The following is a 19375-nucleotide window of genomic DNA, read 5'->3' on the forward strand; positions in this document are numbered from 1 at the left end:
CACATGTGGGAATTGTCTGTGCTATCATGGAAATTTTTGTATTTAATTTAAGGAGCACAAAATTGATTGTTACATGTGAGTCAATTTAAAGCCAAACGAGTCCATATAATATAGAGCAGTGAATTTGGAAATGATTCATGTTAAAAGCTGCGAGACATTTTTCCTAACACTGACAGTTATACTGAGGTACATTAGTTTTGAATTAGTTACTAAATTCTGTTAGGGTGGTTAACTCTTAGGGCATCAACAGACACATGTTAATGCCGACAGCATTACAGGATTAATGTAGCACACAAAGGGTTGTTTCTGAAAGTTAATTAAAAAGAAATTTGTAAAAAGTTTTATTTGACATTTTGTTAATATTAATCGCTCCCTCTAATTAAAACAGGATTTGCTCAAAGAATTACAAAATGGGGCTTTAAGAACAGAATTAAAATTTTGGTCTTTCTACAAATATTTCCAATTCTTTAATAGATTTTATTACCATTGCATGATTTTTATAAGCTTATATATAAGCTTCTTGGCTGTATATTCACTCTGGAAATCACCATATGAGCCCATTGTATCTTAGGACACATCACATTGCTTTCCAGGCAGAATGGCACTGTGCAATTTGATTGGTTTCCATTGAGGCTGCTGAAGCATCTTGTAGTTCAGAGGATACAAGTCATGTCATTGACAGTGCATGTTCTCAACAGCAGCCATCACAGGAAAGCAGAGTGCAACAGAAATTGTCATGTCTCTACAGCTCTGGAAGAACTGGCATCACAAAACAGCAAGAACTAAATCAACAACGGGGCCTCATCGTTTCAGAGTTCTGCAGAAGTCTTAGTTGAAGGTGTCAGAAATGTCTGCTCCTAAGGTCTCTCTCTTCTTGTCTTCTCAGCCAGCTGCTCTCTGTCACCTCACTTCCTGCCCTTCGTGAGCACATCTCTCTCTTCTCTTGCTCACGCATTAAAATTCCCTAGTCACAGTGGATACCCTCTGTATCTTTCAAGTATTTAAGCAATGGAGAGCTCCCATACCTCTACATTTATAGATGAAGCAAAGTGGCCATTATGCTGCAACCTTTTTACTTCTCTATTAGCTTTCAAGGCCTTTTTCCTTTAGCTTTTCTTCTCAGTTTTCCATTGCCTAAGACTTTATGAAGAAGATAGTCTCCACCAGGAAAAACTTCCATGGTGTTTATCCAATATTAAACGATCAGCACTGAAAATATCCATACAAGTAACATTGTAGGGATATAGCATGTTATATTTAGGCGTATACATGTATAAATGTATATGTATGTAATAACAATTAATATAAAGGGGACCACGGAATTTGAAGAAGGTGTATGGAAGGGTTTGCAGAAAAAAAATAAAAAGGTAGCTTGCCATTACTCGCTTTTATAAAATTGCACCTTCTTTATTTTGCATTAATTTAACTTCCAAACAAATAAAGAAAACAACAACAAAACACAAAATGCACAGTACCCAACCCTCCCATTCTGTGGGAAGGGATTTTCCTGTCTTAAGGCACAAGGACATGACAGAAGAGATTCTTTAGATGTGAGTATACAGCCAGATGGGTCAAGGCCCATCCAGGCTTTGACTGAAAACACAGGGAAACTACAAAGGACCTGGACTTCTCAGGGGTGTCTCTACCACAGTGCTCCCATGCCCAGGGACTCTCATCAGAAACAGCAGCTCCAGGCTCCTCTGATGCCACCTTCATCCCTTCACCAGTGACTGCAAGCAAAGACATGAGATTTGAGCCAGCTAGCAATGAGAGTGGCCAAGATCCCAGACAGTTCTATGACTTGCCACCTACATCCCAAGTCTCCTAACTCACCCCGGCCTAGTCTGATCATGGTATAGATGCAGTTGGAGTGGATCTGGGCCTTCTTAAGAGAGAAACCAGAGGAGACAGAGCAATACCAGAGAGCAGGACCACCAGGCTCGTGACTATTTTGTCATTTCTGACCACTTAAACCCTCTGTTGCCATCTCTACAATGGGATAGGAAAGGACTGATGTAGCCCATCAGAGCTGTGTGAAGTGTCTGGGTCTTCATGGAATATTGCTTTAACTCTGCAAGTATGTGTTATATTTGTTTATGCTGCAGAATATTATTTTAAATATATGAAGATGAGATACATTTCTTTCTGTTGTTTTGTTTAATTATGAAAAGCTTTGTTACTGTTTCATCTTGCCTGCCTAAGGCACCTAATTGGTCTAATAAAAAGCTGAACAGCCAATAGCTAGGCAAATGAGGACTAGGCAGGGATGTTTGGTGGAGAGAAGAAATAGGAGGAGAAATCTGGGCTCAAAAACAATGAAAGAAGAAAAGAAGAAAGAAAGAATGAGGGAGGAAAAGAGGAAAATAGCCAGGGACGGCCAGACAGCCACCAGTCAGCTAGACAGAGTAGACATACAGAAAGAAAATAAAAAAAAAGCAATGAAAAACATAAATGAAGAAAAAGCAGGTAAAATTAAAAAAAGCTAGCTAGAAGTAAGCTTAAGCTCGGATTCAGCATTCAAAATTAGCAATAGGTCTCTGTGTTATGATTTGGGAGCTAGCTGGTTGGTGGTCTAAATGAAAAAGCCTGGTACAAGTGATTTGAAAGGTTTTCAGGCTTTATCTTGCTCTTTTTCATTTTCTTCTTTTCTTCCTATCGTTTGGTAGGTCCAGGCCCTCTTTAGTCACAGAAACCAGGTCTTTCCATTAAACATCTTGAGCTGCTGCCCACCGTGCTCATCAGTTAACCCAGTCAGCTACACCGCAGCAAAGTCCAGCTTCCACACATGCTCCACATAGGCAGAGTAGGCCAGCTGTTCTCTGCTCTGACAAGTGACAAAGCATATGGACTTCTGTGTCTCCTTCATGCAAGACACACACTCTTGTATGACAGGAAGTCATGAGCTCAGAAGAGATCCCATAGGAATCTTCACAGATTTCAAATTTTAAAATCTTAGAGAATGCCATCGAATTCCTTGTACTTTCTTTGTCTTCTGCCAACTCAGAGAAGAGCTCACAGCTCTTCTTCACCATGATTTTGATGATGACTCTTAAGATCTTGCTCGGCTGGAGCACTTCCTGGGAGATGATCAGGGACCTGTCTGAGGTATTCCGATACTGGCTCATCACAGCTGTTCTTGATGAACACGCAAAGGCCATGCAGTTTGATGTTGCTCTTTTTTTTTTTATTGAGAAAAGGAGGAAAAAAAAAACAAGTTTCCACCTCCTCCCAGCCTCCCATTTCCCTCCCCCTCCTCCCACCCTTCTCCCCCTCCCCCAAACTCCTCTCCCCCTCCCTCTCCAGTCCAAAGAGCAGTCCGGGTTCCCTGCCCTGTGGAAAGTCCTAGGTCCTCCCCACTCCGTTCATATCTAGGAAGGTGAACTTCCAAACTGGCTAGGCTCCCACAAAACCAGAACATGAAGTAGGATCAAAACCCCGTGCCATTGTCCTTGGCTTCTCAGCAGCCCTCATTGTTCACCATGTTCAGAGAGTCCGGTTTTATCCCATGCTCTTTCGGTCACAGTCCCGCTGGCCTTGGTGAGCTCCCAGTAGATCAGCTCCACTGTCTCAGTGGGTGGGTGCACCCCTCGTGGTCCTGACTTCTTTGCTCATGTTCTCCCTCCTTCTGCTCCTCATTAGGACCTTGGGAGCTCAGTCCAGTGCTCCAGTATGGGTCTCTGTCTCTATCTCCATCCATCACCAGATGAAGGTTCTATGATGATATGCAAGATATTCGTCAGTATTGCTCTAGGATAGGGTCATTTCAGGTTCCCTATCCTCAGCTGCCCTTTCTTAAAATGGTCAAAAGGAGTTTGCCAAGGAATGAAAAGCAGTGTCTAGAATTCGATGTGACCTTCTACAGAAAATGCTGAAAAAAATAATGTGGCCAACAAAAACACAAAACAGGAAAAACCAGTTATATATTTCAAGGCAAGATTATCTTAAGTCTCAGTATCAAAGATCTAACACTGGAGGCATGCTATACTCCTGAAGTTCTAGGAGCAGAGTAGACACTATAGGCAGCTCCACAGAAAGCAAACGTAATACCAAGTCAACTTAGAATGCTGGTTCTCACGAGTAGACTCCCAACGAGAATGCTTGCTGTCATGGCCACCAGCTGGATTCTGACTTGAAGGCAAAGTGAAATCATTATCAAGCACAGGTCTATTTGAGTAGTTAGTTCCTAGAGAAGCAATTCAGTTCTCAGTTACTGACCAATGGGGAACACTATTCTCCACCATCTCCAGCACAGTTTGTAAACTAGTCCAGTGTATACAACAAGCACCTTGACTGGCAGCTAGACTTGTCCATCTTTGGTCAGGCTACTGGAGATTTGACTATATTCCTCCTTAGTGAAATCAGCAGGGTTTCCGAACCACATTGACCTGGTCTTATTCAAATCTCTCTGAATAATGTCTTTCTCCTTAATCTTCTTGACTTTTTTTTAAATCTTTGACCCTGTCACCCTCATCTGTCCCCATATTTCCGTTCTTAAGAGTCTCCTCACTATCTTCTTCCTCTTCCTCTGTCTTATCCTCAATGATCTCTTACTCCTTCTCCAATCCTGTCAAAGTAGGAGGGGTCTCTAAAGCTCTCAGAACAAATCTTGTCCAAAAAATTCTAGATTTATTAGAAACAAAAAAACAAGAAAGTAAGAGAAAAGTTGATTGCTTTGAATTCAAAGCTAAAAGACATGAACTAGTTCATGTCAATTTATGATAGAGATGTTGCAATATAAGATCACCAATGCCTATGCATAAACCTTTTCTATAACAGTATTTTCAAAGTAGAGAATATAAAATATTCTTCTTCCAAGTATTTCTCCTTTTATGGGTGAAAATTGACTTTTAAATCATTATTACCATACATTATTTAGAGAACTTCTTTTTCTTTTTTTGTGACTGGGTTTCTCTGTGTAGCTCTGACAGTCCTGAAACTAGCACTGTAGACAAACAAGGCTAGCTTCAAACTCAAAGATGCACCTGCTTCTGTCTCCCAAACGCAGAGAATAAAGGCATGCGGCACAACTCCCCAGCCTTAAAACGTATTTTAAACTCTAAAACTTTTCAATTATAGTTCATTAAAATTATAAAATTTGTTGGAAAAAACTTCATCTTCTTTTTGTAATATAAATTATACTTTGCTTAAATTTTTGGGCAGTAATTTTTATATTACTTAGAAATGAAACTTAGAAATGAAAGTTTCATTTAGCAGTTGTGTGTGATGTCTCCTCTACAGGATGGATGATATACTTTACACATAGGGTTAGTACTCTATGTCAATTCAATCAAAAATAAATATTTGTCAATATTTAAATATGATCCAGTTTCCGATTTCCTGTATGTAAATGTGACTCGTGCCTTTAATAACATTACTTTTAATGTGATATGAAAATGGTTTGTTTCAATATTCTTAAGATAGTTAAAATAATCCCTATCTATTAATGTTCATTTTATGCATGTTTCACTATATTTATTTTAATTTCCTTGCATATCATTAATAATTAAATAAAATATTTAATTAGTATGCTAACTTTAATTACAAATAAATCAATATTTCATTTTTTTAACTTACTCACTGAAATAGTCCAAATGTCTTGCCAAACTGCACATCAACTTTTTTAGCTAACCAGAATCGCGAATAAATGTTTTGCTTCTCATTTGAATTCAAGTTTCTCTTCCAAGCCTTTAAAAAATATAGGTTAGAGTCTTTAAAATTTTGCCTTATGCATATTGTGAGTTTTGGAGAGCTTTATAATGTGAAAGCTGTATCATTACATTTACCCATTAAAAAATCAACTTCAAGAGTGTTTAAAATACACCATCCATCACCGAACTGAAAATAACACATAATTATTTCAAATACCAGCGTCGTCAACAACTCCAGGCACCGTGCGCTTTCTTCAAGAAGATTGAAGCAGTTAGTTGCCGAGTACCTATTACGCGTAATTAAGCTTTAGAACGCACATCAGTCGTCTCATAGCTGTTTTAAAAACAGCTTTGTTGTCATGTGACAGAAGATAAATGTCATTCTGAAGCAGGGTGCCTTTATCCCAAGCTGGCCTCATTCCACCGAATCGAGTCCCAGAGTTTATAACTACAGATTTAATTAAAATTATAACTAAATATTTTAGTTAGGATAATGATGGGTCGCGATTGTCACCAACACCTCAATATTGTGTCTTGAATGGATTCGTTTGATAAAGATCAGTAGGCCTGGAAACTCTACGAGATTCCAAAGTGAGATCTCTGCAATACTAAAGATATTGTTATCACCAACATTCACCCATAAAAATTTCATTCAATGATATGAAAGCAAAATATGCTTACATCTCCCTGACAATGTGTAGAGTTTCCACAAGCCCCAGCCATTGTACTTGCAAGCTATGACGAAATGTGCTTTAGAAGCCTGAGCCAAAAACAAACATTTCTTTAATTTGTTCTTTCACAGTATTTAGCACAGTAAATGGAAAAGTAATCAATATAGCCAACTATCTTTATCTGCTAAAAAACAGAAAAAAAGACAAAAAAAACAGAATGGAAGAAGGAACACAGCAAAACTATCTCCGGATTTTTTTAAAAATTTATAAAACAAAATGTACAAAGAGTTTCAGGACCTTTTACTAGATAACTCTTTAAAATAAGTAGAAGGAATGCATATATATATATATATATATATATATATATATATATAATCATTCTTGTTATGGTAAATTTATCTTAAAAATAAAGATAATTACAAAGTTGTGGTGGTGCATGACTTTAATTCCAGCTCTCAGAAGGCAGAGTCAGGAATATTTCTGTGAGTTCAAAGCCAACCTGGTCTACACAGTCAATTCCAGGACAGCCAGAACTTCACAGAAAAAAAAAATGTCTCCAGAAGGTTAAGTAAAAGAAAATAAAATAGTGGAAAAATTGTACAGGGGTATAATAAAAAGAAATACCACATTGTCTAATATTTCAAAAATGACATGTATTTCTGTGTAGATGTTCCCTGTTGTGGGTTCTTAGACTGATAAAAAATGTAAAGTCAGACTCAAAGGGAAACTAGGAGATTATTTTTTATGAGCTGGAGAGAAACAAAAAGGGAAGGCATAAATTGGGAATTTGACAGCTCCCCAAAGAAAGGTAATGGAAAAAAGAGAAAAAGCAATGGCCTTAGAGTAAAGGTCAGCAATGGGCATTCTCAAGATGCTGTGAAAAGTCAGGATAAAGACTCATAGACTATGAGAGAGTCTATAGGGTTTAGAGAAATTTGCTAAGAATTTCAGATGATATATGAAAACTAGATATAATGAAGAAAAACGAAGATAGGCTTAGGAATAAAACCCAGTGTAGTAATATGGGCGGCGGGGCTGCGTCCCCAGCACCCTGGCTGCCCACATGGCTAGCTTATGCTCCGAAATAACAACAAACAAAATGTATTCATTTAAACACTGCTTGGCCCTTTAGCTCTAGCCCTTACAGGCTAATTCTCACATCCTGATCAACCCATCTCTAATAGTCTTTGAGCACCGGTTTTACCGGGAAAGATTCAGCATGTCTAACCTGGTGGCTTGCTTCATTGCGTGCGTCTGCCCGGGAGAGCGAGCATGGCATCTCTCTGAGGCGTCTGCTCCCGAGAGGAGAGCTGTGGAGTCTGAGCTCACTTCCTCTTCCTCCCAGCGTTCTGTTCTGTTTACTCCTCCCACCTATCTTCTAACCAATGAGGGCCAAGCAGTTTCTTTGTATTTAACCAATGACCTTCCTCCATCAACCCAGCAAGCAACTGAAACAAGAAAGGACTTCAACAGCAATGACAGTACAAACTCATAAATGGAATTATTGCTTATCCCAATTCCTTAGGTGTCTTTAGGTGTATTTATTTCCCTGAGACTTAATCTTCTGCTCAAGAGATTGACAGGTTCATTTTGATCAACTCTTGAGGGAAGAGACAATATTATGTAATGATTTTGGTAGTCTACAAAATGATGTGCGCTCAGGCCAAATTTAGAGCACAGATCCTCTTCTGTTAGTTAAAGGAATAATTCTTTTGAGGGTTTCAACAATGCCCTGTTTTAACACCCTTTCCTACCATGTTTACAAATGTTCTAGAGAAACCACCATGCTCATTACCATTGATAAAATGCAGCATGTCTTCCTGATACAAGTCCTAGAGAAAAGAGGATTATACAGAATATACTTCAACATAACAAACTCAGAGCCAATATCATCCCAAAAGAAGAAAAACACAAAGTTACTGTACTCTTAAAATAACTAATAAGACAGTAATTAATGCCCTAGTTAGGGCAATAATAAAAGAGATGGAAACAAAGAACCACAAATAGGAAAAGAAGCAAATTATCTTTATTTGAAGAAGATACAATTTTATACATAACAAATATCCAAAATTCTCCAGAAATTTTAGAAATAATCAAAATTTTCAGCAAAGTGGGAGAAAATAGAATATATGTTAAAAACAGTAGATTTCCATAGACCAATAACAAAAACATTGAAAGCAAAATTACAAAAATTTCAGTATAAATCTTACCAAGAAAATAGAACACTTCTACAATTAAAGTGTTAAATCTCCAAAGAAAATGATTGTAGAAGGCACTAGAAGTTGGAAAGACCTTCCATGCTAATTAATTGATAGTTAATATCATTAAAAAATATAAATAAAAAGCAATTTACAGATTAAATGTCATGCCAATCAAAACTTTCATTATTTTCATCACTGAAATGGAGAATAGATTATAATTTATATGCAACATTAAAATTTCTTGAGTAGCCAAATTAATACTATGGAAAACAAACAAGCAGGGGATGGCCCGGAACACACTAGCAGCCTTTTACTACATGAATTAAGGCCTTCTCTCAATAGGAGAGAATTCACACCTGATATGCTAAGCCTAGCCAAGTTTCTGTGTCTGGTGTGGTTAAGGACCCTGCAAGAGATCCAGTTACTGCTACTCTCCTAAATCAATATAATTTGAACTGTATTCTGAGTATTTACCCTTCATTCCAAAGGTAAGCATAGCTCACTTCTCATCAAGGCTTATTTTTGCAGAAGATGTAGGCTATTATAGAAATTCAAAACTGGTTAAAATGCAGAATGCAATGGACTGTGGAGTACCCAATACCTATTGAGAAATCTACATTGTTTTTCTTTACCTGAGGGTCAGTGAATATCATCAAATAGGGATCACACAGATTGTAAGAGATGAAAAACATAACTTCTTCAGTAGAAGCTTCTTAAATGCATATGCAAATGGAATAAATATAAATATAAGCATAAAGAAAAGAAAAGAAATAGATGGAGTCATGGCATAATAGAGAAACATTGCTCCATATACAATATACATCTTTCCTCCCTGAGAGTAATCTTTACTGCCAGGAATAAATTGCATCTAGGTGCAGTGTGGGCCAAAGGTACCCACTGATAACCCTGAACAATCTTGTCTATTGCCAAGGATATTAGTTGCTCTCCACAACCTGCTGGTAAGGCCCCATTGCTAAACATAATATCTACATATTACATGGAGAATGTGTACTAGTGTCTAACTAGAATCTTCACCACTACTAAATAATGATACTGGTAGGTGCTCTCTAAGGTCCCAGAGGAGAAAAATAGCCACCAACCCAGCTACAAACCCTGTGATCTACAGTGGGCCTGCTGTATGGATTACATGTTGGTGGAAGAGTGTCACAAATATTGTGGATGCAAGCAACAACCGCTATCTGATTGAACTTAAGGCCAATCACAAGACGGAATCCTTTGCTTTAATTATCAGCAAATATTTTAAACTCGGAAGATCAATATTTGAGGTCTTAGCAAAGAGAACAGAAATAACAAAGAATAATAAAGATGTAAACAACAAAGAACAATAAGATTGAACAAAAACCAACAATCACAGTCATAGGAATTTCCATGAGGAAAAAAATCAGTACATTAACTCTATGTACAATGTCACCATTCACAGCAGCAATTCATAAGAAGGAAATATAGAAACTTTGCAAAAGAATAAATGGCAAATACTATTATTGTATGACAAAATCTTTTTCACGTAAGAAATTAAAGAAATAGATGCCCATATATTTACCTGGATATATTTACACAAAGATATAAATAGATACAGCAATTGGTTTTCATTCAGAATACAGTGATCCCCTTTTCCTTCAATAAGAAGAGACACAATAAGATTCCACCCATTTCCAAGTTACACAGTAATAATTTCATAGAGAAGAATGTTGGGGGGAAAAAAAGAAGACATGTCTATCCAAGTGTAATATGAAACTACTCTAGAATCATCGGGTGGCTACTCCTGAAATCTGACAGCATCAGATACTAAAGGCAAGTTTGCAACTTTGGAACAGCCATACATCAGAAGAGTTTATGTCGCAGTTCCTTTGGGAAGTTTATCTCTAGGTATTTCCTGCAAAAATAAATAAATAAATAAATAAATAAATAAATAAATAAATAAATAAATAAAATAAGCAAGTGAACCTTAAGAATATGGAAGAAGAATATCCAATATCTATATGATTACAATAGTACTAAATTAAAAAAGAGATGAATTGATATATACATAGTATTCAAAAATATTATCTTCTGTGCAGCAAGAAAGAGCAATCTTAGAAACATTAGACTTACTGCACACCAACTAACATAGGATAACATTTAGGATTCCACTCAGCTGAAGTTTAGGAACAAAGAAAATTGCATATGTCAACAAAGAAATGAGACAATTGACCTGCAGCGTGTGGAATTGACCTTGACTGAAAAGAGAGGCGTTCTCTGAAGTTGAGCAAATCCATCTCTATCTTGACGGAAGAGTGGACTGAAAGAGTGTGCTTCCAGGTTGACACTCAAGGGAACTGAAAATCTAGGCATTTACTGGAATTGCTGAAAACCTTTAAAAGCTACACTCTTTGGCTAGTGGAGTTGACTGCATCGGAAGAAAAGCGTTGTTTTATTTTATTTTTTTTTAAAGAGCCTTCTTTTTTAAGTACCTAGTATTTTAATTAAAAGGGAAGATTAAGAAATAAGTACAAAGCACAACAGTAAAATAAATGAAACAGGAAGAATGGTTTTTGTATGGCAGATATGGAGAGCTTTGAATTAAGCTTCTCTGAAGGAGTAATTGATTTTACAATTACAGCATTTTTATCTCTTGCTTTTCTAAGTCTTGGCCTTTGCCCCGTTCCACTGCGGGCATCCTTCTGCCGAGGGGGAGATTAAAATGTGTTACAGATGGGGTGAAAGAAGAAATACCTAGGCAGTATTTTTTGACATTCAAATTGGATTATACACAAACAATATGTCTGAAAGGCCGGCTCTTCCCCTGAGGAGGGATTTTTCTATATTGCTTATTTTCCTTTTACATATCAACAGCTATACTCCAGAGAACTCCAGTAATTCAGTTTCCCCAGGAAAGAAGAGGGAGTGGATATACCTACAATGATGAAGTAAGAAGCGCAGAGGAGTAGCAGAAGCCCGGCTGCCTTCCAGCTTGAGTCTATTGGAGACAATGTGTGTATTCAAATGTGAGTTCTGATTTTACATTCTTGGAAAAGAGATGAGCATTGCTAACAAAAAGCTTAGTGGTCAGGATCCTCTGCTCTCTGGTAAATTATCCCATCCTCCATGAACAACTGCTGGCTGTAGGGGAATCTCAGCCATTGGCTAGCACAACACGATTAGATGAAGGTTCTCTGTGCAGCCAAGGGTTCTATCAGAGTGTAGAGGAACTCAGGACCAGAATGAAATCTGCATTTACAAAGAAGGTGATATAGTGGGACCAAGAGAGCAAAGCAAAACTCATTAATATGATAAAGGATTTTGATCCTGGCTACCTTGTTAAAAAGAAAACAATGTGAAATACTACGTTAACCGTCAATATCACCCACGTGGTCCCAACAAAATCAATGCCTGAAAAGGGATGATTGTAGGAGATGTGCTTACAAGAATGGTATCTAGTGGGGCCTCACCGTTATACAAAGAACTACAGGCAACTAATGGGTGCTAAAAGTCAAATAGTTTTCCTCAGGGGAGGTGCTCTGGCTGTTATCTGGTATCAAGTGGTTAGCCTTGGAATCACATACATAGAAGTAAGATTATACAGACTGAGTGGTAATATTTATGTATTTAGTAATATATATTACTGTCGAGTCCTGGCCTCCAGCTGCTCTTCCCTGCTAGAGATCTTTCCTTTCCTTCTGATTTGAGTTACTAAAGGCTGGGTCAAAGTTGTTTACCAGCTCTGCTTCACGAGCACGTGTTGCCTTGGCCTTGATCAGTGGATAAGGTTTTCACCTGTTGGCCCACTTGACTGTTGAGTATATAAGCCTCCGTGGTGCTATTGAAAAAAATGGCCTTTTACCAGTGACTAGAGGTCTGTGTCTCTGTCTCTCTGTGTGTCTCCGTATGTTTCAACCTCCAGCCCCTTGCCTGGAGTTCACGAACTCTATGGTACACATAGAGCACAGACAGGCATTGTGTGCTGCATATTACCAATAAAGAAATCGTGGCCATGAATTTGAGAGAAAGCAATAAGGGGCATGTGGGAGCGATTGAAGGAATGATAGGGAAGGGGTTAAATTATTTAGTTATATTTTAATTTTATTTTTTAAATGGACCTTGTATATGGATTTTTTTCCTCCATCTATTTCAGACACTGGAAGCAGAGGATGATGAAGATGCAGAGGTAAAATCATATGAATAAATAAATAATTATCTTTAAGTGACACTCTTCTGAGCATGAGTGTTTCTGTGGAAGTACATTTTGGAAAAACTATGCTCCATATTGCATTACACAATTTCCACCCTGACCCCCCAACCCCATATGAGTAAGAATCAACCCCTAAATGGTGTTCCTCACCCTGAGGCCAAACTTTGTTGGGAGAGGGGACATTATCTTTTAGAATTGCTTCCAGCTCTCATTGGGGCATTGTTTTTTTATTTTTCCCTGTGGGATACTGTAAATATAAAATGATGGTTAAGTTTCAAGATTGCTGTTTTGTAAAATTGCAAATAGTGTCTGAGTAGTAGATAGGATTCTTCTGACTTTCTTATTTGGAGTTCTGGCCAGAACATTGTAAGAAGATGCACCATTTCCACAGCTGGTACCCAAAATCCAGTCTCATTGTAGCACTATCAGCATTATGACATCATATTGACCAGGTGGAGTCATTGTTGTGGGACCCCATCTTCTTCATGGAAGTTTCAAAGATTACTGCAGGAAAATCTACTGTATATTGTGGAAAACTTAAATTCATATAGACATATTCAATGAAAGATGTGATATAGAGAAAATGGGCATGGAGGAATATAAAATATTTCCTTACAGTCTATCTTTTTTCTGTCCCATACCAGATGCCTTCTGACATGAGATAGAAATTCTGAATTTTTCTTTTAACAACATGCTTGGATTTAGAGAATAGCCATCATCCAACTCCAAAGCCAGCTCTGATTTTAAAATAGAAATATGTACATGTCCACATAATCAAATTTTCCCGAGCAGACAATACAGCCTTGCTGATTCTTTCTGGAGGGCTATATTTTCATCTTTAGACATCTAGATGTTCAAGGACTTTCATCTCTTTGAAGATGAGTATTTTCCCGCAAAGACAAAACCCTGCCCAAACCCTTATAAGGTTTTTTTTTTCTTTTTCTTTTTTTTTTTGGATTTTCATTACAAATGTGTTTATAATGAATATTTCAATCAACAGTTGGCCTAAAAGACATGTGCAGAATCCATAGCTGTGGAGGGTTGACAGGAAAACATTAATAGGATTATTATATTCTAATGGCATCACTCAGAGAAGTAACCCTGAGCTTCCAGGAGGCAGTACAGAAAAAGGCCTGGGGAGGGAAAACACCATGCCATACTTGGTTAAATCACATGTATTTTTTAGCACAATAAGCCAGGCATTCTTATCACCTGTATGATTGTCACCTCTGTGGATGAGCTGTCATTTCTCTTTCTCAAGAGGTTTTCTTTTTGAAACCAAATCTTTACTAATTTTGATGGTATCCATAGATTTTCTTCTCTGGAAACAAGAGCAAAACCCCTTCACCAACATAGCACATCTCCTGGTTTCCATTGTGAGGTCAACACATCCTTGAAATATACTGCCTGATTTAGCTCAGGTTTTTTTTTTTATTATTATCCAATGTCTATTTGCTGCTGTCGTTCCTTTCTCAATAGTGCTAAGAAAATTCAAGGTTAATAAAGCATTATGCAATCTATTTCAGGGGGCATTTTCCATCCCTTTCTGCTTGTTTAGCATATACTTTATAGTTTGATTTGATCTTTCTAAAACTGCCTGACCTGTAGGATTGTTTGGTATAGCTGTAATGTAATATGCTTTATATTATCATAAGCAACAAAACTGATTCACTTTCTTAGAGCCATATGTTGGGCCACTGTCTTTTTTTTTTTTTGTGGAGGTATACCCATGATGACCATAACTTCTAATAAAAGTGTGATTACTGAATCAACCTTTTCTGAGCTCAAAGCACTTGCCAACTGAAAACATGAATAAGTGTCAGTAGTGTGGTGTACATATTTTAATTTTCCACATTCTGCCAGATTTCATTCCTTTGGGTACATTTTGGTTTACTCACTGCATTTAATAGTGTTTGCTTATAGAAAGAGCAAGCAGGGCATCTCTTTATAATCTCCTAAGCTTGTTACCATGTAATAGAAAACTCCTTCTTTAAACTTTTGCTATTAACATGATTTTTCTTATGAAATTCATCATACTTCCAATCAATAATTGGCCAATTTCTGCATTACCTTGAGCTTGAGGACCTAGCAGACCCATGAAGGATCAGATTGTATTACATATAGGACAAAGCCTATTTCTGATTATGTATTGAACCTGAATGAATAATGAAGTCAATTCTATGTCATCTGGTATAAATTCAGCAGTTTCAATATGCAAGACAACTCTTTCTGCATATTGTGAATCAGTAACTATATTGAGATGTTTGCAAAATCACTTAGTACCTTAAGAATAGCACATAATTCTGCTTTCTGAACAGAATTATGAGGGCTTTGTTCCACCTCACTTAATTCTTCTGAATTATATCCTGCCTTCCCTGTTTTGTTTGTATACACTACCACACCTGAAGTATTTTTACTAACAAGAAGATATATTTATATTTTCCTATACATTACAAATATAAAATGCTATAGATATATGAATAATCGTTTTATTTTATATTTTTTTACAAAATTTATGTATAATTACATAGTAGATACATGACTCTTCAAAACATATTTTGATTTGAAACTTTTCCTTATATGAGACTATCTAGCAAAAGAAAACAAAGAAGCATAGAATAGGATCAAAATATGTTCTACGAAAAGTTTGAAAAATATAACAACTTAATTTAAAAAGCTAACAAGAAATAAAGCTTCAGCATATGATTTTCCCTGTCTTCAACATCCAACAATTCATTTTTATAGTTTTATCTGTATTTTCTATCTTTACATATATGTCACATTGGCTTGTATTATATAAGTTATTAATTATTATGTTATATTTATTATGTATTGTGCATATTGTGTATGTATATATTATGCAGATTATATATGTGTGTATATAGAGTAAAGCCATCTTTTTACCTGGCTCTTATATCATCCTGGTACCTTTAGATATTTATTGCTGTCAAGGTCTTGGCATGCTATAAAGTCACAGTCCAGCCAGTAATAACTGTAACCTTCTTCAAGAATAAATCATGAACTAACTTTCAACCAATGTTTATGAGGGGAAGAGACAGGTAACAATGTGGAACCTCAAATGTCTTTGTATTAGTGAAGATACCTTTGGAAATGGCAATGCTTGACAAGTGATTTTCCTAAAGATTTCAGTATGATAGTGAAAGAATAAATCAGTCAATATATGAAAGTTCTCCCATTTTTATTTTCTATGACTCTTTTACTGATTCTATTCAGAGGATTCAATGTACAGGATAGAGAGAAAGAAAGATGTAACCAGAGTTGGGACAAAAATACAGAGAGACAGACTAAAATTTTAAAGCATTTGCTGTGATTAGGCAGGCATGCTGACAAATCCCAATTGCACAGGGGAATGTGTTCCCAAATCCATATTCTGGAGAGATTCTGTTATGATTTTAACGTAAAATGGCCTCCAGAGCTTCTTGTATTAAATATCTGTCCCCTGGTTATTGCTATTTCAGGGAGTTTGTGGAGTTTAAATGTAAATGTAATGGATGAAGAAGTTACTGGGGAAAGGATTCTGGAAATTACAACTGTCTCGAATCCATTCCTCTCTCTGCTTCTGGTTAGCTGTGAGGTGAGAAATCCCCTCAATCACTGGTTCTACTTCGACGATTCTCTTCCTCATCATGGCTTTAAAATCAACAGAGCTGGAGACAATAGACTGAACTCTCTAAAACCAGAAATTATAATCAATGATGGTTCTAAGTCACTCTCAGGGATTTTGGTTAAAACTGTAGAACAAAAAAATCAAATATGGGGCCTAACACATATAATAATCTCATCTGTAAAATATGACTAACCTGTTGAAAACTCAGTCATTTATTTTGTATCTTTTAGATGCTTTGTGATAGACTTTTCCTATGGAGACTCCACATCTAATCACCCACATAAAGAAGCCATGACAGACCAAATTATCTATACTGCCAAAATCTAACTTGCTGAACCAATGAGTTTTACTGGGGTTGGTTATGGGATATAGATGAGGGGAATACCTAAAACAGAAGAAATTTTCAAAGACAGCTGCATCACCAATGCACAGCTCAGCACGGGTGGCAGCTGAGAAAAGCTGGACAGACTGAAGGCATCTCAACAGCATGGAGAATGTCCTTTCCTGGTGGTTCACTTGGTCTGAGCCTCTTCCAGTTATCTCAGATGGTCTCTGCCTTTTTCAAGGCGCTTAGCTGTGGAGGCTCAACAATATGAACCTCTTTCTACCTTGTCCTATGGTCAGAGAGTTTTGAGATTGCTCAAAATGGTTGACAACATCCTGAATTAAAATATTGATATTAATATGGCTCACAAAAGTAGACCCATTCCATCCTGAGAGATGGTCAGGATATGGAAGCATATTTCTGCCCCTTCTTTGCTAATATGAGGTTACCTGGGGAATGGCTGCCTTCAGGATACTTGGTCTAGGGTGACTTCACTGCCGAAGCAACAGAATGCTAAAGACTTGATATTTCAAAATGCTAAAGCATTTAACTGTTTGAGTTGTCCTTTGAATCATGTTAAAGAAGCCTTTTGTTGCCTTATTCCCCCTTTTTTATTGGGGTATAAAACTGTATAGAAAACTAAATGCAGGCAATCTCTCTGGAACACTCTCCCAGTACTATTCTATGGTTTCTGTTTCTTTATTTTTCATGTGTTTTTGTATTCATTACTCCAGAATTGACAGAGACATCTCATTGCCTGGACAGTCACCTAAAGTTCGTCTGTAACACTGGGGCATCTGTCTCCAGCTGACAGGATGATAGTGTCGGGCAGACTTTTCCATGAAGCAGGAAATTTGAAAGACTGTTTTGGCTCTATTGCCAGTTTGCCAGTAACTTTCTATACTCTTTTTTTTCTTCTCTCAAGCCTACATACATTTTTTAATACACTGCGACCCATTCAGAGGTTTAATTCTGTATGACTCTGTCTTTAGTGCATATCTGTAATCATTTCTGACCAGGAGAGCCTAAAACTGGTAAGCAGTGTGGTCGAGGCGCCCTGGATGCTAGCTCCACCTCTCTGGGCCTGCTAACATGGTGAAGGCAGTTCACTCCCAGCTCTGGGAGCACAGGGAGGGAGTCGTGCTTACCACTTCAACATTGGCAAGCAGCTGACCCATGCTGCCACCGTGTAATTTTCAACATGCTGTGCACCAAAACCATTCAAGTGCTCAGCTTGATGCTGCTGCTGAGTCAAGAAACCTTCTCTTAAAGGAATCCTGCCTCCTCTTGCTTTTTGTGAACAGAACACATCTGAAAAAAATAAGGAATACCAAGAAGTTGTGATCAACTCTGTTCTTTTGTGTCTAGAATCCTTTCCCAAGCTTTCTCAGGTTATGTGTGGATGTGGCTGCCTTACATTGGCACGCCATTTTGTAGATAGAGGGTGTGCATTCATTTCCTGGCCAGACAGACCCAAATAATAACAAAGAAACTATATTAATTACAACACTGTCTCGCCAATAGCTTAGGCATATTTGTAGCTAACTCTTACATCTTAAATTAACACATTTTTATTAATCTGTGTATAGCCACAAGGTTATGGCCTACTGGTAAGGTTCTGGCTGGTGGCTGGTATCTTTCTCCTTCAGCAGCTACATGGCATCTTGCTGATTCCGCCTACTTTCTCTCTATCTCTCTGTTCAGATTTCCTGCCTGACTTTACTCTAAAGGCAGAGGCCAAAATAACTTCTTTAATAACCAATGGTAATAAAACATAGTCATAACATACAGACTTTCTCAAGGGAAGAAGTAGACACCTTGATACAAGAGTTGCTGGAGATTGACTTCCTTGTTGTCCCCAAAGGCTAGGGACCTTATTTTCTTCTGTATGAAAATGTTGGTGATATGCATTGCATTCCTCACTTTTCACACAAGCATAACAAAAGTTTTTAGTGTATTTTTACAGGAATTTATGAATTACAAATCATCTGGCCTCAACTCCATCTCCCGTGGCATTCTTATCCTCAAGTTTATTTATTAAGCAAATCTGAATGGTTTTATAGTTCATTCCATTAATAGATGTCATTCTACTTCCTGGAAAGCTTTTTTTCTCTCCATAAAAACATTCTCCTTAACTGTTAAACCTCAACATGTATAAAGATAATGGCCTAGTTAAAAATTCCATACTCTGAGACACAGATAATGCATAGTGGTGGAAAATGTCATCCTTTACAGTGTCAGTCAAAATATTTTAGTAACTTTCTTTCTCATTATTCAGAAGTACCCAAGGAATGTTTAATCTTCTGTCCTTGTAACTCTCCCTTTGGCGCCTGTGTCGGGGGTGCTTAACATCATGAGGAAAATATTTTCATACAAAGCCCTCTGTACACAGAGTCTTTCTCCATCTGATACTTATTTAGCACAATAGTTCTCACTGAAGTCTGGGATGAAGACCAACTGGAAAATATTAGAAAAAGATTAGTGACTGTGATTAACAATGGTTATCTATCTTAAATGAAAGCATAAAATTAAGTCTCAGCAAAGCAGTTCTCATTGTAAGCAAGGTTCCAGTTGCAAACTTTGTGCATCATGTTGGTTTCTCAGACATCAATTTTGTTTCAGCAAGGAGTCACACTTGCTTCTATTTGTGACGTGAAATAGACACAGAAATAAATGTTCTCTGAATATTCTTCAATGACTCTTTTATTTCTAT

At 37.2% G+C, this 19375-nt stretch overlaps 1 pseudogene; it reads right to left on the reverse strand.

Annotated features, from left to right (window-relative positions):
* Positions 1 to 2755: 2755 nt before the first annotated feature.
* Positions 2756 to 17840, reverse strand: LOC121458836 (annotated as a pseudogene).
* Positions 17841 to 19375: the final 1535 nt, after the last annotated feature.

The sequence above is a fragment of the Microtus oregoni genome, unplaced genomic scaffold, assembly GCF_018167655.1.
Source record: "Microtus oregoni isolate MIOR12 unplaced genomic scaffold, Mior012 000018F_ref0000195, whole genome shotgun sequence".
Classification (NCBI taxonomy): domain Eukaryota; kingdom Metazoa; phylum Chordata; class Mammalia; order Rodentia; family Cricetidae; genus Microtus; species Microtus oregoni.